Genomic DNA, 19078 nt, shown 5'->3' on the forward strand with positions numbered 1-19078 from the left:
GTGACCACTTTCTAAGAAATCTGTCTGAACCATGCGTCAGGTCCAACTTTGCATATCTCCTATCAAAATAGAGTATGTGTAGCAACTTCTGTTTAACAGCAGCTAGTTGCGGGGCTGTTTTAGCAGTCCAGTGGATGAGTATACATTTCCTAGCTATTGTTAAAATTAGTATCAGCAGTGGTAAATCTTTACTTGTGATTTCATCCGTTTGCCACTTGTCAAAAGATAGGCCCATTATGGCCAATGGTTCAACCTGAAAGCGTATATGAAACACATCAAATAGAAAGTTGGTAACCTTATGCCAAAAACGATTTATCTTATAACATTGCCACATGCAATGTGCAAAATCTGCTTTAACAACTCTGCATTTAGGGCATTCGCCAGTCTCTTCTGCTATCATATACTTTCGCCTATGGGGAGTTATATATGCTCTATGTAAAGTGCGCACATAAACCTCCTGTAAATATGTCGACTGTAAAGCTTTAAAGGAGGTGTCACACAACCCAGTCAGATCTTCTATCTGAGTAATATAGGGTATATCGTTGGCCCATTTATCCTTTAGTATTCTCCATTGGACATGTTCTGTGCAACGTTTCTTTACCAAGAGCATATACAAATATTTGACCTTGTAACTTTTGGATTGCACATAATTTAGAAGCAAATCTATTGAGATGATCTGCGAGGGAAAGATGACTTGAGCTGTGTTTGGAGGAGGAGCCTTGATTGAGGTCAAGAAATGTCTCACTTGAAGGTACATAAAGTGATGTGACTTGGGTAGGGAGTACTTTTGCATCAAATCTGAAAAAATAGAAATGGAGCCTCCTGGGTCAAAAATCTTGTTTCATGTCTCTAACCCCTTCTTACGCCATGTATTAAATAAAGCGTTGATCATCGAGGGGGGAAAAGAGGCGTTACCCCAGATAGATATAAATTGGGATATAAGTGGGTTTCTATTAGATGTCTTATTCATACCTATCCAATTTTGATACGTGTCGTGGAACAAAATATGTGATTTCAGTTCTGCAGGTATGTCTTTATATTTTGCTTGTATTAGTGCACCTGGGGCATATGGGTAAAAAACAGCTCGATCTAGATCAAGGTCTGTGTACGTGGACTTATTCAAGATCCAGTCACTAATGTATCTGAAGAAGATAGCGGAGGAGTAACTTTCTAAATCCGGGAGACCTAGGCCTCCTTCACTTCTGGGTGTTTGTAATTTTAATTTGGCAATTCTAGGGCGTTTTCCCTGCCATATGAACTTTGAAAATAATGCGTCTAATCTTGCTATGTCTGATTTTTGCAATTTGATGGGAAGCATTTGCATAAAATAAAAAAGCTTGGGAAAGAGTATTGAGTTAATTATGGCTATTCTGCCTAATAAGGAAATAGGTAAGTCCTTCCAGGCCAGTAATTTTGTCGACAGCTTGTTAATAACTTGTGAAAAATTTAATGGGTAAAGATTAGATAAATTAGCACTTATTTGGATTCCCAAATATTTGAAATGGGAACTGGTGAAAGAAAACGGGATGTCCAGGTGCCGCAAACTCTGTTGGTTGGATTTACCCAACAATAAAATTTCCGATTTAGAGAGGTTTACCTTATACCCCGAGACCTGTCCGAAGGAGCCGATGAGGTGCAGCAACGCCGGAATAGAAACCGACGGATTGGATATAAATATTAAAGTGTCGTCTGCGAATAGGGCAATCTTAAGTTCTTCCGACCTAATTTTGATACCATGAATTAGTGGGGAGGATCTGACTGCCACCGCCAGGGGTTCTATCGCAATTGCAAAAAGCAAGGGCGATAAAGGACATCCCTGGCGGGTACCTCTTCCCAGTTGAAATTCAGGTGACGTAATTCCATTACATGATATAGTTGATTTCGGAGCTGTATATATCATTTGAATTAGCTGTATAAATTTAGGGGGGAAACCAAATTGACGCAGTGTTTTAAACATGTGTGGCCATAACACGAGGTCGAATGCCTTCTCGGCATCCAGCGTCAAGACCATCTGTTGTTCGCTCAAGGATGACGAGGAGGCATTCGACTGCTGGATAGCTGCCAAGACTCTGCGGACATTTGAGACCGAGTGCCTGCCAGCTATAAAGCCGGTCTGATCTTTGTCAGGGGCGGATTGGGAATTAAAAGCAGCCCGGGAAATAATTTGAAGCAGCCCCAACGGGGGCGGAGCGATGTTGCGCGCCGGAGGCGCGCCCGAAATTTTTGGGGGCGTGGCCTATCAATATGGGGGTGTGGCCTATTTCAACGAGGTCACGCCCAATTTTTTGCCGCTGTGAGGAAATGGATAGTGGCTCTCTGAGCTGCTGGCTATGTCCCTAGCCCCTCAGGCTGCAGAATAGGCGCATACAGCGTTTATTCTGCAGCCTGTGGGGCTGGGGAGATGGAGATGGGGGGGGGGGGGGGTGACAGGGGGTCACCCAACACAGTAGAGTGGCAGGGTGGAAGAGGATGCAGGGAGGTGGGGGGGACAGAGGGTGGCGTAGAATGCTGGGAGAGGAGATGCAGAGTGGCTGAGAATGAAGGGAGTGAGGATTTACGCAGGGTGGCACAGGACGCAGAGTGTGAGGGGGGCATGGTGGCACCGGATACAGGGTAGGAGGGGGAATGCAGAGTGGCAGGGGATGCAGGGAGGGGAGACAGTGATGCCCATTATACATATGCCACACACCGTGATGCCCATTATACATATGCCACACACCGTGATGCCATTATACATTATGTGACACACCGTAATGCCCATTACACATTATGGGACACACCGCAATGCCCATTACACATTATGGGACAGACCGTAATGCCCATTACACATTATGGAACACACCATTATGCCCATTACACATTATGGAACACACCGTTATGACCATTACACATTATGGAACATACCGTTATGACCATTACACATTATGGAACACTCCGCTATGCCCATTACACATTATGGAACTCACCGCAATGCCCATTACACATTATGGAACACACCGCTATGCCCATTACACATTATGGGACACACCGCTATACCCATTACACATTATGGGACACACCGCAATGCCCATTACACATTATGGGACACACTGCAATGCCCATTACACATTATGGGACACACCGCAATGCCCATTACACATTATGGGACACACCGCAATGCCCATTACACATTATGGGACACACCACAAAGCCCATTACACATTGTGACACACCGCAATGCCCATTACACATTATGGGACACACTGTAATGCACATTACACATTATGGAACACACCATAATGCCCATTACACATTATGGAACACACCGTTATGCCCATTACACATTATGGAACAGACCGTAATGCCCATTACACATTATGGAACACACCGTTATGCCCATTACACATTATGGAACTCACCGTAATGCCCATTACACATTATGGAACACACCGTAATGCCCATTACACATTATGTGACACACCGTAATGCACATTACACATTATGTGACACACCGCAATGCCCATTACACATTGTGACACACCGCAATGCCCATTACACATATGTATGTATGTATGTATGTATGTGTATATATATATATATACACACACATATAGGTATATATACCTATATATGCATCTATATATATATAATGAACATTTCTGTGGGGTGGCACTGGCTACTAGACTGTAGCGGACCCCATTGCAGGCAGCCTTGTAGTGGGCGGGTGCACGGTGACGTCACACGCGCACCCGCAATCGTGATCCGGCCACCTCTGCACTGTCACAACTCACAATAGCTGCGGGAGGAGCTGCGTGCGGCCGGGCATGCACAGCAGCCCTCCAGCAGCCATTTTGACTTTGGGAGGAGGCGCTTGCCGCGGCCATCTTTGATTGGGCCATAGTGCTCCCTGCTGCTGCGGCGCCGCTAACCACGGAGATTGCGGCCCGGGAGGGGGTGTGAGCAGCCGTTTCTGGACATTAATGTGCCTGCCCACCGGGAAATGGCCCGGTTTCCCAGTGGGCCAATCCGCCCCTGCTGTACAGTGACGTCACTGCTGGGGGACGCACCAGGCCGGCGCACAACGCCGGAGCGTCTCACTCACTCCATTTCACGTTATTGCACAGGTAAAGGTATGTCACTTTTTTATGCATTTATAAAAAAGCTTGATAACAGTTAATAAGACTGAAACGCTGCCAAGCAACCTTATCGTTCCTGTTCCTAAGTGCGGGCAGGTCCGGCACTCCAAATGATTATATGGAATAACTGCGTCTGGTGCCCGCACTTAGGAACAGGAATGATAAGGTTGCTTGGCAGCGTTTCAGTCTTATTAACGGTTATCAAGCTTTATTATGAATGCATAAAAAAGTGACATACCTTTACCTGTGCAATATATATATATATATATATATCTATATAAACATATAGATATATATATATATGTAGAAGATAATGTATTTTTAGAAATGTCTCCTCTGCTAGCAGATACATATATATATATATATATATATATATATATATATATATATATATATATATATATATAAATTCTGCCAGTGTGCCCTGAGTGCCTACTACCTAGTTTACCCTGGGTGCTGGCTGCTGCTGTGCTGCTGGGTGGGTACTGGGTAGTGCTGCTCTCCTGTTCAACTCCAGGCTCAACACCAGGCTCAACTCCAGGCTCCAGCCCAAGAGTAATCCTGTGTGCATGAAGCCTCTGCCTGGAGTCTGGACCACGGGAGCGGCTGCGTGCGCGCGCATGCGCACCAGCCCTCCCGCGGCCATTTCTACTGTGGCAGCACTTGAGGCCGGCCGCGGCCATCTTTCTTCAGGGCAAAATGCATGTAGATGCCGCGGCCGGCCCTGTAAAGGAGCGGGGGTGGCTTGTTAGAGCAGCAAGCCTGTCTGGACCACGGGAGCGGCTGCGTGCGCGCGCACATGCGCACCAGCCCTCCCGCGGCCATTTTAACTGTGGTAGCAGTCGAGGCCGGCCGCGGCCATCTTTGATAAGGGGAAAATACACGTAGATGCCGCGGCCGGCCCTGTAAAGGAGGGAGACGGCCCCTTACACTCCAAAATATGCCGGCCCACCGGGAAACAGCCCGGTTTCCCGGTAGGCCAATCCGCCCCTGATCTTTGTGTATTATCCACGGTAAAACTTGCTTCAATCTCTCTGCTAATATTTTTGCAAATACTTTATAATCAATATTCAGCAGAGAGATTGGGCGGTATGAACCAGCCAAGTTCAAATTCCGGCCTTCCTTCGGTAGTACCTTTATGATAGCGTCCGAGAAATATGATGGAAGAGTCTCGCTCTCCATTATGTGATTAAAGCACGCCGTCAATGGTTCGGCTATGTGTTGTTCCATAAATTTGAAAAATTCATTCGCATACCCATCCGGGCCTGGCGCCTTTGCCAGCTTTAATTTTCTAATGGAAGACGTCACCTCTTCCAGTGTAATGGGAGAGATCAAAATATTTTTGAGATCCTCTGGTACCTGCAAGAGGGAGAGGGTGCTCCAAAAGGAATTTAGACGTGATTGATCTTCGACCTCAATAGAGGGCATCTCTGCAATCATCGGCTCCTCTATAACCTCTTGTGGGGGTGTATATAATTTCTCGTAAAAGGTTCTCAGCACTTCGGCAGTTTGTATGTCTGATTTTGTAAGAGAGCCATCCTCTGTTACCAGAGGGTGGACCGTAATTTTTTTCCTCAAGCCTTGTAATAAATTTGTTAGCATAGAACCTATTTTATTTCCAAACCTATAGAATTTAGAGTTAATGTTAAAAAGGTATTTATCACTTTGTGTTTTTAGGTATTCCTCATAATGAATCTTTGCGGCCTGGTATTCCCGCTTTGTTTCCTCAGTAGGGCCTTGCTTAAAAATTTGGTATTTTTCCGAAAGTTTATTTTGAATTTCTGTGAATTTTACATTATGTGTTTTTTTTTTCTGCTGATATATATGCTATAATCTCTCCTCTTATGACTACTTTTGCAGCCTGACAAAATAAAGTAGGGTTGGAGGTTTTTGTTTGAGCATTAGCCTCTGCGTATGTTTGCCATGCTTTAAGTAATGCGTCACGTAGCCCTTTGGATTGTATGAGGTGCGATGGGAATTTCCAGCTAGGTTTGATATAGTTAACTTTTGTGAGTTCAAGCTCAATGGACACCATGCCGTGATCGGAAAGGACTGGGGATGATATTTTTGCGATTTTAACTTTTGGGAATAAGGGTTCTGCTATTAATATATAATCAATCCTTGAACATGTTTTGTGTGTCAAAGAGACACATGTAAATTCCCTTTCTATTGGATTTAGAGCTCTCCATGCATCTATAAGATTTAGAGATTTTAATATATAGGGGATGCCTATTTTCGGAAGGGGTTTCTGAATTTTTTGAGGAGGGGATCTATCCAAGTAGTTTGAAGAGATGAGATTTAAATCTCCACATAATATTAGGTTAATCGGGTCAAATGAGTGGAGTTTGGCTAGTAATTCAGTGAAAAAGGACTTTTTATATTGAGTTGGGGCATAAATGTTTCCGATGTTTAGAGTATAGTTCTCAATTGTTACCTTTGTGAAAACATAACGACCGTTAGGGTCAGAGACAACAGACACAGCCTTAAATCCCAGGGATTTTCTTGCTAAGGTAATTACACCACAAGATTTTGTATTGAGTGATGCTGAACCCAAAACTTCCCAACCAAGCATTCCTAATTTCTTGACCTCCTCTGGCATTAAATGTGTCTCTTGCAAACAGATCAAGTCAACCTTCTGCTTCTTCAAATACATCAATAGTTTGCGCCGTTTACTAGGGGTGTGTATGCCTCTAATATTCAAACTGCTAACATTAATAGACATTATGTAAGATTTTTAAATTTCTCCATTTAAACTGCTGTTGTAATCCTGGGGAGAAACATGAGGAAAAACACATGAGGGAAACATAGAACACAAAGACACGGACAAGGGGGGTAGAAAACTTATTTACACATGCAGCTCTAGTAACCTTCGCCTCAAGGGACTTCCGGCAATGCGTTGCTAAGTGCAGGTGTAGGTGCACATAGCAATATTTTATAAGCAACAGTAATATAAAATGTAATCTACTTGACATATAGCGTCATTGCCTCTGTCCTCGGCAGCTCTTGATATAACGGGAAAAATACAATTTAACTCAGCAACCAAAACAGTGTTAATCTAAATATTTCGTTACCACTTCAAAATTGCAAGGTGGGGTAAGGGAGGAGGGGGAATACCTCCACCACCTCTCCACCTAAATGCCCAAAATCCCTCAATTATATCAGGGACGTGAGTAATTCTAGTAAGTTCTGCTTCTAGCATTTATAATAATAGATATACTCAGCCAGGTTTCTTGGAAGAGTTCCCTTTAGGGGGGTCTTGGCGAGTAATTATACGCTTCTTGGTGAGGAAAGCTTCCGCTTCTTTGGCTTCTGTGAAGTCATGGGTCCCAGAGTCCGTGAAAACTCTGAGGCGTGCTGTAAACAACATCGAAAATTTACAGTCAGCTTTTATCAACTCTGTACAAATATATGAAAATGCCCGTCTGGCTTTGGACACCTCGCTGGAGAAGTCCTGAAAGATTCTTATTAGATGTCCTTCCCATTTCACCGGTTGCACTTTCCTTGATGCATTCCAAATTATTTGCCTGTGCAGAAAATTAAGCACCTTCATTATCACCACTCTCGGTCTTGATTGGTCCTGGGTTGTTGGGGCTCCCACTCTATGTATTCTTTCAATTATAATGTCAGCGCAAGCCGTTTCAATCTTCAATAGGTTGAGAAGAGTAGTACGGACAAAACCTTCTAGTTGGGGGCCTTTTATGGATTCTGGTATCCCTGCAATTCGTAAATTATTTCGTCGCGCCCTGTTTTCGACATTTTCCAAGCGATCATTGAGCTGTTTATTGCTTATTTTCAGGCCTTTCACTGTCTGTTGTAGTGATTGGATATCATCCATATTTATACTGATTTGACTTTCGGCTTCTGTCATTCTGTCACTGAGTCTATCAATCTGAGCCGCTATGTCAGTTACCACCTTTTGTAGTAGGGGGGCCATAGATGCTTGTATTATTGATATTAGGTCACCTTGTGCAGCATTGGCCGAGTTTAGCATTATATTAGTGCCCGTGTCTAATGTGACAGATTCTATAATTGGCTTTTTTGCTGCAGGGCTCCCCTGAGCTTTATCTGGAGTTGCCGGCGTATTTTGCTCCACACGCCTTTTTTCTTGGCGCTGGGGCTGTGGCTGTACCGGGGATGCCTGCTTGCCAGGCGGTTGGGGTTCAGGTATGGTGTCCATGTTCCCAGTATTCCTCCTGGGTGAGCGTGACCGGGGCCTGTGTGTTGCTGACAGGATTGCCGCCTAATAGAATTCTGCAGGGGAACAAGTGAAATTCCCTATGCGGTACAAGCTGGATATAAATCAAACTGTCCTTGTCTCAGTGGAATCTGTGAAGTTTTTTTTTTTTTTTTTTTTTTATTTATAGGTCAGAAGCAGGAATGGCCGTTTTGTGGTAATAGTCTTTTAAATTACCATCTGCACCACTGCTGAGTGTATGTTGCGGGGAGGGAAGGGGTCGACAGATTAACTGCAGGGTATTTTTAGTCACTGTGCTGTGGGAGTTATCTCTCCCCGTGTCGCTTTTCACTGGGCCTCTTTGCACAGGTCGTGTGGGCTGGGAGTGAAGCGTGTTGAGCCACAAGTGCCTACCTGAGGAGACTTGTGATCCGTTTGCTCTCTCCGTCAGGACGGGCAGCTACCCGCTTAGGTGATCGGGTCTCTCGCTGCGAAAATTCACCTCCTGCCTCTATTTTCTCTCTGGCGTCACACTGCCAGGATCTGCTGCGCAGTTAATCGTGCTGAGAATTTCCGCCTCTGAGCGGTGCAGGCCTCACTTGTCCGGCCTGATGTCGCGCTGCCGTCCGCAGCGTCTATCTCTCACAGCGGGGGAGCGCACTCCTGCACTTTGTCCGAGATGCGGTGAGTCGAAGGGGATAATTCTTCTCTGGTTTGGTGCTTTGTTTAGCTGAAATGAGCTGCCGGGAGACGGAGCACGAGGAGACGCTGCCTACTCCTCCATGACGCGCCCCGGAAGTCAGTGTGGTAAGTTTTTAGGTGATGGCTATTGTGTCTGTTTGACCTCTTCCAAATGTCTGTACTGGCAATAAAGAGAAAAAAGTTTCCAATTTGAAAAGCGAGAGAATAAAAACAATTTGCCAGTAATGGGGAAAACCTACAGCACCTGGTGTTCCCATGTGGTCTCCCACCCAAGTACTAACCAGGCCCAACACTGCTTAGCTTCCAAGATCAGACGAGATTGGGCGCATCCAATGTGGTATGGCTGTAGATGAAATACAAGCACTTTTTTGCCCTCTTCTACTTCTATAACCAGGTAAGCTAATAAAAAAGTTTCCTAACTGTTTTGGCTTACAGAAAAAAATCATGTGTTGGTAATGTAAAAAGACCTACAGGACATGATATAAGCAGGTGGTCTCAAATTAATCTACTAAAGAGGCTCAACACTGTTTAGCTGCCAAAAGCAGTTGGAATTGGGCCGAAAAAGTGTGGTAAGTCTTTAGGTGATGGCTATTGTGTCTGTTTGACCTCTCCCAAATGTCTGTATCGGCAATAAAAAGAAAAAGTTTCCAATTTAAATAGCTAGAGAATAAAAACAATTTGCCAGTAATGGGGAAAAGCCTACAGCACCTGGTGTTCCCATGTGGTCTCCCACCCAAGTACTAACCAGGCCCAACATTGCTTAGCTTCCAAGATCAGACGAGATTGGGCATATCCAATGTGGTATGGCTGTAGGTGAGATACAGGCACTATTTTGCCCTCTTCTACTTCTATAACCAGGTAAGCTAATAAAAAAGTTTCCTAACTGTATTGGGTTACTGAAAAAAATGATGTGTTGGTAATGTAAAAAGACCTACAGGACATGATATTAGCAGGTGGTCTCAAATAAAACTACTAAAGAGGCTCAACAAGGTTTAGCTGCCAAAAGCAGTTGGAATTGGGCCTAAACAGTGTGGTAAGTTTTTAGGTGATGGCTATTGTGTCTGTTTGACCTCTTCCAAATGTCTGTACTGGCAATAAAGAGAAAAAAGTTTCCAATTTAAAAAGCTAGTGAATAAACACAATTTGCCAGTAATGCGAAAAACCTACAGCACCTGGTGTTCCCATGTGGTCTCCCACCCAAGTACTAAACAGGCCCAACACTGCTTAGCTTCCAAGATCAGACGAGATTGGGCGTATCCAATGTGGTATGGCTGTAGGTGAAATACAAGCACTTTTTTTCCCTCTTCTACTTCTATAACCAGGTAAGCTAATAAAAAAGTTTCCTAACTGTTTTGGCTTACTGAATAAAATCATGTGTTGGTAATGTAAAAAGACCTACAGGACATGATATAAGCAGGTGGTCTCAAATTAATCTACTAAAGAGGCTCAACACTGTTTAGCTGCCAAAAGCAGTTGGAATTGGGCCGAAACAGTGTGGTAAGTCTTTAGGTGATGCCTATTGTGTCTGTTTGACCTCTCCCAAATGTCTGTGTCGGCAATAAAAAGAAAAAGTTTCCAATTTAAATAGCTAGAGAATAAAAACAATTTGCCAGTAATGGTAAAAAGCCTACAGCACCTGGTGTTCCCATGTGGTCTACCACCCAAGTACTAACCAGGCCCAACATTGCTTAGCTTCCAAGATCAGACGAGATTGGGCGTATCCAATGTGGTATGGCTGTAGGTGAGATATCGGCACTATTTTGCCCTCTTCTACTTCTATAACCAGGTAAGCTAATAAAAAAAGTTTCCTAACTGTATTGGCTTACTGAAAAAAATCATGTGTTGGTAATGTAAAAAGACCTACAGGACATGATATTAGCATGTGGTCTCAAATTAAACTACTAAAGAGGCTCAACACTGTTTAGCTGCCAAAAGCAGTTGGAATTGGGCCTAAACAGTGTGGTAAGTTTTTAGGTGATGGCTATTGTGTCTGTTTGACCTCTTCCAAATGTCTGTACTGGCAATAAAAAAAAGTTTCCAATTTAAATAGCTAGAGAATAAAAACAATTTGCCAGTAATAAGAAAAAACCTACAGCACCTGGTGTTCCCATGTGGTCTCCCACCCAAGTACTAACCAGGCCCAACACTGCTTAGCTTCCAAGATCAGACGAGATTGGGCGTATCCAATGTGGAATGGCTGTAGGTGAGATACAGGCACTATTTTGCCCTCTTCTACTTCTATAACCAGGTAAGCTAATAAAAAAGTGTCCTAACTGTTTTGGCTTACTGAAAAAAATCATGTGTTGGTAATGTAAAAAAACCTACAGGACATTTTATAAGCAGATGGTCTCAAATTAAACTACTAAAGAGGCTCAACACTGTTTAGCTGCCAAAAGCAGTTGGAATTGGGCCTAAACAGTGTGGTAAGTTTTTAGGTGATGGCTATTGTGTCTGTTTGACCTCTTCCAAATGTCTGTACTGGCAATAAAGAGAAAAAAGTTTCCAATTTAAAAAGCTAGAGAATAAAAACAATTTGCCAGTAATGGGAAAAACCTACAGCACCTGGTGTTCCCATGTGGTCTCCCACCCAAGTACTAACCAGGCCCAACACTGCTTAGCTTCCAAGATCAGACGAGATTGGGCGTATCCAATGTGGTATGGCTGTAGGTGAAATACAAGCACTTTTTTTCCCTCTTCTACTTCTATAACCAGGTAAGCTAATAAAAAAGTTTCCTAACTGTTTTGGCTTACTGAATAAAATCATGTGTTGGTAATGTAAAAAGACCTACAGGACATGATATAAGCAGGTGGTCTCAAATTAATCTACTAAAGAGGCTCAACACTGTTTAGCTGCCAAAAGCAGTTGGAATTGGGCCGAAACAGTGTGGTAAGTCTTTAGGTGATGCCTATTGTGTCTGTTTGACCTCTCCCAAATGTCTGTGTCGGCAATAAAAAGAAAAAGTTTCCAATTTAAATAGCTAGAGAATAAAAACAATTTGCCAGTAATGGTAAAAAGCCTACAGCACCTGGTGTTCCCATGTGGTCTACCACCCAAGTACTAACCAGGCCCAACATTGCTTAGCTTCCAAGATCAGACGAGATTGGGCGTATCCAATGTGGTATGGCTGTAGGTGAGATATCGGCACTATTTTGCCCTCTTCTACTTCTATAACCAGGTAAGCTAATAAAAAAAGTTTCCTAACTGTATTGGCTTACTGAAAAAAATCATGTGTTGGTAATGTAAAAAGACCTACAGGACATGATATTAGCATGTGGTCTCAAATTAAACTACTAAAGAGGCTCAACACTGTTTAGCTGCCAAAAGCAGTTGGAATTGGGCCTAAACAGTGTGGTAAGTTTTTAGGTGATGGCTATTGTGTCTGTTTGACCTCTTCCAAATGTCTGTACTGGCAATAAAAAAAAGTTTCCAATTTAAATAGCTAGAGAATAAAAACAATTTGCCAGTAATAAGAAAAAACCTACAGCACCTGGTGTTCCCATGTGGTCTCCCACCCAAGTACTAACCAGGCCCAACACTGCTTAGCTTCCAAGATCAGACGAGATTGGGCATATCCAATGTGGAACGGCTGTAGGTGAGATACAGGCACTATTTTGCCCACTTCTACTTCTATAACCAGGTAAGCTAATAAAAAAGTGTCCTAACTGTTTTGGCTTACTGAAAAAAATCATGTGTTGGTAATGTAAAAAAACCTACAGGACATTTTATAAGCAGATGGTCTCAAATTAAACTACTAAAGAGGCTCAACACTGTTTAGCTGCCAAAAGCAGTTGGAATTGGGCCTAAACAGTGTGGTAAGTTTTTAGGTGATGGCTATTGTGTCTGTTTGACCTCTTCCAAATGTCTGTACTGGCAATAAAGAGAAAAAAGTTTCCAATTTAAAAAGCTAGAGAATAAAAACAATTTGCCAGTAATGGGAAAAACCTACAGCACCTGGTGTTCCCATGTGGTCTCCCACCCAAGTACTAACCAGGCCCAACACTGCTTAGCTTCCAAGATCAGACGAGATTGGGCGTATCCAATGTGGTATGGCTGTAGGTGAAATACAAGCACTTTTTTTCCCTCTTCTACTTCTATAACCAGGTAAGCTAATAAAAAAGTTTCCTAACTGTTTTGGCTTACTGAATAAAATCATGTGTTGGTAATGTAAAAAGACCTACAGGACATGATATAAGCAGGTGGTCTCAAATTAATCTACTAAAGAGGCTCAACACTGTTTAGCTGCCAAAAGCAGTTGGAATTGGGCCGAAACAGTGTGGTAAGTCTTTAGGTGATGCCTATTGTGTCTGTTTGACCTCTCCCAAATGTCTGTGTCGGCAATAAAAAGAAAAAGTTTCCAATTTAAATAGCTAGAGAATAAAAACAATTTGCCAGTAATGGTAAAAAGCCTACAGCACCTGGTGTTCCCATGTGGTCTACCACCCAAGTACTAACCAGGCCCAACATTGCTTAGCTTCCAAGATCAGACGAGATTGGGCGTATCCAATGTGGTATGGCTGTAGGTGAGATATCGGCACTATTTTGCCCTCTTCTACTTCTATAACCAGGTAAGCTAATAAAAAAAGTTTCCTAACTGTATTGGCTTACTGAAAAAAATCATGTGTTGGTAATGTAAAAAGACCTACAGGACATGATATTAGCATGTGGTCTCAAATTAAACTACTAAAGAGGCTCAACACTGTTTAGCTGCCAAAAGCAGTTGGAATTGGGCCTAAACAGTGTGGTAAGTTTTTAGGTGATGGCTATTGTGTCTGTTTGACCTCTTCCAAATGTCTGTACTGGCAATAAAAAAAAGTTTCCAATTTAAATAGCTAGAGAATAAAAACAATTTGCCAGTAATAAGAAAAAACCTACAGCACCTGGTGTTCCCATGTGGTCTCCCACCCAAGTACTAACCAGGCCCAACACTGCTTAGCTTCCAAGAACAGACAAGATTGGGCGTATCTAATGTGGTATGGCTGTAGGTGAGATACCGGCACTATTTTGTCCTCTTCTACTTCTATAACCAGGTAAGCTAATAAAAAAGTTTCCTAACTGTATTGGCTTACTGAAAAAAATCATGTGTTGGTAATGTAAAAAGACCTACAGGACATGATATTAGCAGGTGGTCTCAAATTAAACTACTAAAGAGGCTCAACAATGTTTAGCTGCCAAAAGCAGTTGGAATTGGGCCTAAACAGTGTGGTAAGTTTTTAGGTGATGGCTATTGTGTCTGTTTGACCTCTTCCAAATGTCTGTACTGGCAATAAAGAGAAAAAAGTTTCCAATTTAAAAAGCTAGAGAATAAAAACAATTTGCCAGTAATGGGAAAAACCTACAGCACCTGGTGTTCCCATGTGGTCTCCCACCCAAGTACTAACCAGGCCCAACACTGCTTAGCTTCCAAGATCAGACGAGATTGGGCGTATCCAACGTGGTAAGGCTGTAGGTGGAATACAAGCACTTTTTTGCCCTCTTCTACTTCTATAACCAGGTAAGCTAATAAAAAAGTTTCCTAACTGTTTTGGCTTACTGAAAAAAATCATGTGTTGGTAATGTAAAAAGACCTAGAGGACATGATATAAGCAGGTGGTCTCAAATTAAACTACTAAAGAGGCTCAACACTGTTTAGCTGCCAAAAGCAGTTGGAATTGGGCCTAAACAGTGTGGTAAGTGTTTAGGTGATGGCTATTGTGTCTGTTTGACCTCCTCCAAATGTCTGTACTGGCAATAAAAAAAAGTTTCCAATTTAAATAGCTAGAGAATAAAAACAATTTGCCAGTAATAAGAAAAAACCTACAGCACCAGGTGTTCCCATGTGGTCTCCCACCCAAGTACTAACCAGGCACAACACTGCTTAGATTCCAAGATCAGACGAGATTGGGCGTATCCAATGTGGTATGGCTGTAGATGAAATACAAGCACTTTTTTGCCCTCTTCTACTTCTATAACCAGGTAAGCTAATAAAAAAGTTTCCTAACTGTATTGGCTTACTGAAAAAAATCATGTGTTCGTAATGTAAAAAGACCTACAGGACATGATATTAGCAGGTGGTCTCAAATTAAACTACTAAAGAGGCTCAACACTGTTTAGCTGCCAAAAGCAGTTGGAATTGGGCCTAAACAGTGTGGTAAGTTTTTAGGTGATGGCTATTGTGTCTGTTTGACCTCTTCCAAATGTCTGTACTGGCAATAAAGAGAAAAAAGTTTCCAATTTAAAAAGCTAGAGAATAAAAACAATTTGCCAGTAATGGGAAAAACCTACAGCAACTGGTGTTCCCATGTGGTCTCCCACCCAAGTACTAACCAGGCCCAACACTGCTTAGCTTCCAAGATCAAGCGTATCCAATGTGGTATGGCTGTAGGTGAAATACAAGCACTTTTTTGCCCTCTTCTACTTCTATAACCAGGTAAGCTAATAAAAAAGTTTCCTAACTGTTTTGGCTTACTGAAAAAAATCATGTGTTGGTAATGTAAAAAAACCTACAGGACATGATATAAGCAGGTGGTCTCAAATTAAACTACTAAAGAGGCTCAACACTGTTTAGCTGCCAAAAGCAGTTGGAATTGGGCCTAAACAGTGTGGTAAGTTTTTAGGTGATGGCTATTGTGTCTGTTTGACCTCTTCCAAATGTCTGTACTGGCAATAAAAAAAAGTTTCCAATTTAAATATCTAGAGAATAAAAACAATTTGCCAGTAATGGAAAAAATTCTACAGCACCAGGTGTTCCCATGTGGTCTCCCACCCAAGTACTAACCAGGCCCAACACTGCTTAGCTTCCAAGATCAGACGAGATTGGGCGTATCCAATGTGGTATTGCTGTAGATGAAATACAAGCACTTTTTTGCCCTCTTCTACTTCTATAACCAGGTAAGCTAATAAAAAAGTTTCCTAACTGTATTGGCTTACTGAAAAAAATCATGTGTTTGTAATGTAAAAAGACCTACAGGACATGATATTAGCAGGTGGTCTCAAATTAAACTACTAAAGAGGCTCAACACTGTTTAGCTGCCAAAAGCAGTTGGAATTGGGCCTAAACAGTGTGGTAAGTTTTTAGGTGATGGCTATTGTGTCTGTTTGACCTCTTCCAAATGTCTGTACTGGCAATAAAGAGAAAAAAGTTTCCAATTTAAAAAGCTAGAGAATAAAAACAATTTGCCAGTAATGGGAAAAACCTACAGCAACTGGTGTTCCCATGTGGTCTCCCACCCAAGTACTAACCAGGCCCAACACTGCTTAGCTTCCAAGATCAAGCGTATCCAATGTGGTATGGCTGTAGGTGAAATACAAGCACTTTTTTGCCCTCTTCTACTTCTATAACCAGGTAAGCTAATAAAAAAGTTTCCTAACTGTTTTGGCTTACTGAAAAAAATCATGTGTTGGTAATGTAAAAAAACCTACAGGACATGATATAAGCAGGTGGTCTCAAATTAAACTACTAAAGAGGCTCAACACTGTTTAGCTGCCAAAAGCAGTTGGAATTGGGCCTAAACAGTGTGGTAAGTTTTTAGGTGATGGCTATTGTGTCTGTTTGACCTCTTCCAAATGTCTGTACTGGCAATAAAAAAAAGTTTCCAATTTAAATATCTAGAGAATAAAAACAATTTGCCAGTAATGGAAAAAATTCTACAGCACCAGGTGTTCCCATGTGGTCTCCCACCCAAGTACTAACCAGGCCCAACACTGCTTAGCTTCCAAGATCAGACGAGATTGGGCGTATCCAATGTGGTATTGCTGTAGATGAAATACAAGCACTTTTTTGCCCTCTTCTACTTCTATAACCAGGTAAGCTAATAAAAAAGTTTCCTAACTGTATTGGCTTACTGAAAAAAATCATGTGTTCGTAATGTAAAAAGACCTACAGGACATAATATTAGCAGGTGGTCTCAAATTAAACTACTAAAGAGGCTCAACACTGTTTAGCTGCCAAAAGCAGTTGGAATTGGGCCTAAACAGTGTGGTAAGTTTTTAGGTGATGGCTATTGTGTCTGTTTGACCTCTTCCAAATGTCTGTACTGGCAATAAAGAGAAAAAAGTTTCCAATTTAAAAAGCTAGAGAATAAAAACAATTTGCCAGTAATGGGAAAAACCTACAGCAACTGGTGTTCCCATGTGGTCTCCCACCCAAGTACTAACCAGGCCCAACACTGCTTAGCTTCCAAGATCAGTCGAGATTGGGCGTTTCCAATGTGGTATGGCTGTAGGTGAAATACAAGCACTTTTTTGCCCTCTTCTACTTCTATAACCAGGTAAGCTAATAAAAAAGTTTCCTAACTGTTTTGGCTTACTGAAAAAAATCATGTGTTGGTAATGTAAAAAGACCTACAGGACATGATATAAGCAGGTGGTCTCAAATTAATCTACTAAAGAGGCTCAACACTGTTTAGCTGCCAAAAGCAGTTGGAATTGGGCCGAAAAAGTGTGGTAAGTCTTTAGGTGATGGCTATTGTGTCTGTTTGACCTCTCCCAAATGTCTGTATCGGCAATAAAAAGAAAAAAATTCCAATTTAAATAGCTAGAGAATAAAAACAATTTGCCAGTAATGGGAAAAAGCCTACAGCACCTGGTGTTCCCATGTGGTCTCCCACCCAAGTACTAACCAGGCCCAACATTGCTTAGCTTCCAAGATCAGACGAGATTGGGCATATCCAATTTGGTAAGGCTGTAGGTGAGATACAGGCACTATTTTGCCCTCTTCTACTTCTATAACCAGGTAATCTAATAAAAAAGTTTCCTAACTGTATTGGCTTACTGAAAAAAATCATGTGTTGGTAATGTAAAAAGACCTACAGGACATGATATTAGCAGGTGGTCTCAAATTAAACTACTAAAGAGGCTCAACAATGTTTAGCTGCCAAAAGCAGTTGGAATTGGGCCTAAACAGTGTGGTAAGTTTTTAGGTGATGGCTATTGTGTCTGTTTGACCTCTTCCAAATGTCTGTACTGGCAATGAAAAAAAAGTTTCCAATTTAAATAGCTAGAGAATAAAAACAATTTGCCAGTAATAAGAAAAAACCTACAGCACCTGGTGTTCCCATGTGGTCTCCCACCCAAGTACTAACCAGGCCCAACACTGCTTAGCTTCCAAGATCAGACGAGATTAGGCGTATCTAATGTGGTATTGCTGTAGGTGAGATACAGGCACTTTTTTGCCCTCTTCTACTTCTATAACCAGGTAAGTTAATAAAAAAGTTTCCTAACTGTTTTGGCTTACTGAAAAAAATCACATGTTGGTAATGTAAAAAGACCTACAGGACATGATATAAGCAGGTGGTCTCAAATTAAACTACTAAAGAGGCTCAACACTGTTTAGCTGCCAAAAGCAGTTGGAATTGGGCCTAAACAGTGTGGTAAGTGTTTAGGTGATGGCTATTGTGTCTGTTTGACCTCCTCCAAATGTCTGTACTGGCAATAAAAAAAAGTTTCCAATTTAAATAGCTAGAGAATAATAACAATTTGCCAGTAATAAGAAAAAACCTACAGCACCTGGTGTTCCCATGTGGTCTCCCACCCAAGTACTAACCAGGCCCAACACTGCTTAGCTTCCAAGATCAGATGAGATTGGGCGCATCTAATGTGGTATGGCTGTAGGTGAGATACAGGCACTTTTTTGCCCTCTTCTACTTCTATAACCAGGTAAGTTAATAAAAAAGTTTCCTAACTGTATTGGCTTACTGAAAAAAATCATGTGTTGGTAATGTAAAAAGATCTACAGGACATGATATTAGCAGGTGGTCTCAAATTAAACTACTAAAGAGGCTCAACACTGTTTAGCTGCCAAAAGCAGTTGGAATTGGGCCTAAACAGTGTGGTAAGTTTTTAGGTGATGGCTATTGTGTCTGTTTGACCTCTTCCAAATGTCTGTACTGGCAATAAAAAAAAGTTTCCAATTTAAATAGCTAGAGAATAATAACAATTTGCCAGTAATGGAAAAAATTCTACAGCACCAGGTGTTCCCATGTGGTCTCCCACCCAAGTACTAACCAGGCACAACACTGCTTAGCTTCCAAGATCAGACGAGATTGGGCGTATCCAATGTGGAATGGCTATAGATGAAATACAAGCACTTTTTTGCCCTCTTCTACTTCT

General features: G+C 42.0%; 20 non-coding genes and 2 pseudogenes across 20 annotated transcripts; all 22 read right to left on the reverse strand.

Moving 5' to 3' along the window:
• Positions 1 to 9223: 9223 nt before the first annotated feature.
• On the reverse strand, positions 9224 to 9342 carry LOC146030483 (5S ribosomal RNA). Its single transcript, XR_014455976.1, has one exon. It is a non-coding gene; the product is annotated as a 5S ribosomal RNA (ribosomal RNA).
• Positions 9343 to 9687: 345 nt separating this feature from the next.
• On the reverse strand, positions 9688 to 9806 carry LOC146031330 (5S ribosomal RNA). The gene has a single exon (XR_014456798.1). It is a non-coding gene; the product is annotated as a 5S ribosomal RNA (ribosomal RNA).
• Positions 9807 to 10151: 345 nt separating this feature from the next.
• LOC146031131 (5S ribosomal RNA) lies at positions 10152 to 10270 on the reverse strand. Its single transcript, XR_014456605.1, has one exon. It is a non-coding gene; the product is annotated as a 5S ribosomal RNA (ribosomal RNA).
• A 345-nt stretch (positions 10271 to 10615) lies between these two features.
• Positions 10616 to 10734, reverse strand: LOC146031772 (5S ribosomal RNA). Its single transcript, XR_014457228.1, has one exon. It is a non-coding gene; the product is annotated as a 5S ribosomal RNA (ribosomal RNA).
• A 343-nt stretch (positions 10735 to 11077) lies between these two features.
• Positions 11078 to 11196, reverse strand: LOC146031189 (5S ribosomal RNA). The gene has a single exon (XR_014456661.1). It is a non-coding gene; the product is annotated as a 5S ribosomal RNA (ribosomal RNA).
• A 345-nt stretch (positions 11197 to 11541) lies between these two features.
• On the reverse strand, positions 11542 to 11660 carry LOC146032701 (5S ribosomal RNA). Its single transcript, XR_014458123.1, has one exon. It is a non-coding gene; the product is annotated as a 5S ribosomal RNA (ribosomal RNA).
• A 345-nt stretch (positions 11661 to 12005) lies between these two features.
• Positions 12006 to 12124, reverse strand: LOC146031773 (5S ribosomal RNA). The gene has a single exon (XR_014457229.1). It is a non-coding gene; the product is annotated as a 5S ribosomal RNA (ribosomal RNA).
• Positions 12125 to 12467: 343 nt separating this feature from the next.
• LOC146033600 (5S ribosomal RNA) lies at positions 12468 to 12586 on the reverse strand. The gene has a single exon (XR_014459009.1). It is a non-coding gene; the product is annotated as a 5S ribosomal RNA (ribosomal RNA).
• A 345-nt stretch (positions 12587 to 12931) lies between these two features.
• Positions 12932 to 13050, reverse strand: LOC146032713 (5S ribosomal RNA). The gene has a single exon (XR_014458135.1). It is a non-coding gene; the product is annotated as a 5S ribosomal RNA (ribosomal RNA).
• A 345-nt stretch (positions 13051 to 13395) lies between these two features.
• Positions 13396 to 13514, reverse strand: LOC146031774 (5S ribosomal RNA). The gene has a single exon (XR_014457230.1). It is a non-coding gene; the product is annotated as a 5S ribosomal RNA (ribosomal RNA).
• A 343-nt stretch (positions 13515 to 13857) lies between these two features.
• Positions 13858 to 13976, reverse strand: LOC146034986 (5S ribosomal RNA). Its single transcript, XR_014460389.1, has one exon. It is a non-coding gene; the product is annotated as a 5S ribosomal RNA (ribosomal RNA).
• Positions 13977 to 14321: 345 nt separating this feature from the next.
• On the reverse strand, positions 14322 to 14440 carry LOC146032137 (5S ribosomal RNA). Its single transcript, XR_014457581.1, has one exon. It is a non-coding gene; the product is annotated as a 5S ribosomal RNA (ribosomal RNA).
• Positions 14441 to 14782: 342 nt separating this feature from the next.
• Positions 14783 to 14901, reverse strand: LOC146027421 (5S ribosomal RNA). The gene has a single exon (XR_014454823.1). It is a non-coding gene; the product is annotated as a 5S ribosomal RNA (ribosomal RNA).
• A 345-nt stretch (positions 14902 to 15246) lies between these two features.
• LOC146029540 (5S ribosomal RNA) lies at positions 15247 to 15355 on the reverse strand (annotated as a pseudogene).
• A 342-nt stretch (positions 15356 to 15697) lies between these two features.
• On the reverse strand, positions 15698 to 15816 carry LOC146032755 (5S ribosomal RNA). The gene has a single exon (XR_014458175.1). It is a non-coding gene; the product is annotated as a 5S ribosomal RNA (ribosomal RNA).
• Positions 15817 to 16161: 345 nt separating this feature from the next.
• On the reverse strand, positions 16162 to 16270 carry LOC146029543 (5S ribosomal RNA; annotated as a pseudogene).
• A 342-nt stretch (positions 16271 to 16612) lies between these two features.
• LOC146032756 (5S ribosomal RNA) lies at positions 16613 to 16731 on the reverse strand. Its single transcript, XR_014458176.1, has one exon. It is a non-coding gene; the product is annotated as a 5S ribosomal RNA (ribosomal RNA).
• Positions 16732 to 17076: 345 nt separating this feature from the next.
• LOC146034031 (5S ribosomal RNA) lies at positions 17077 to 17195 on the reverse strand. Its single transcript, XR_014459437.1, has one exon. It is a non-coding gene; the product is annotated as a 5S ribosomal RNA (ribosomal RNA).
• A 345-nt stretch (positions 17196 to 17540) lies between these two features.
• On the reverse strand, positions 17541 to 17659 carry LOC146034569 (5S ribosomal RNA). The gene has a single exon (XR_014459973.1). It is a non-coding gene; the product is annotated as a 5S ribosomal RNA (ribosomal RNA).
• Positions 17660 to 18002: 343 nt separating this feature from the next.
• LOC146033964 (5S ribosomal RNA) lies at positions 18003 to 18121 on the reverse strand. Its single transcript, XR_014459373.1, has one exon. It is a non-coding gene; the product is annotated as a 5S ribosomal RNA (ribosomal RNA).
• A 342-nt stretch (positions 18122 to 18463) lies between these two features.
• On the reverse strand, positions 18464 to 18582 carry LOC146030899 (5S ribosomal RNA). The gene has a single exon (XR_014456381.1). It is a non-coding gene; the product is annotated as a 5S ribosomal RNA (ribosomal RNA).
• A 342-nt stretch (positions 18583 to 18924) lies between these two features.
• LOC146027606 (5S ribosomal RNA) lies at positions 18925 to 19043 on the reverse strand. Its single transcript, XR_014454999.1, has one exon. It is a non-coding gene; the product is annotated as a 5S ribosomal RNA (ribosomal RNA).
• Positions 19044 to 19078: the final 35 nt, after the last annotated feature.

Source organism: Crinia signifera, chromosome 8 (assembly GCF_055691185.1).
Source record: "Crinia signifera chromosome 8, ASM5569118v1, whole genome shotgun sequence".
In the NCBI taxonomy this organism is placed as follows: domain Eukaryota; kingdom Metazoa; phylum Chordata; class Amphibia; order Anura; family Myobatrachidae; genus Crinia; species Crinia signifera.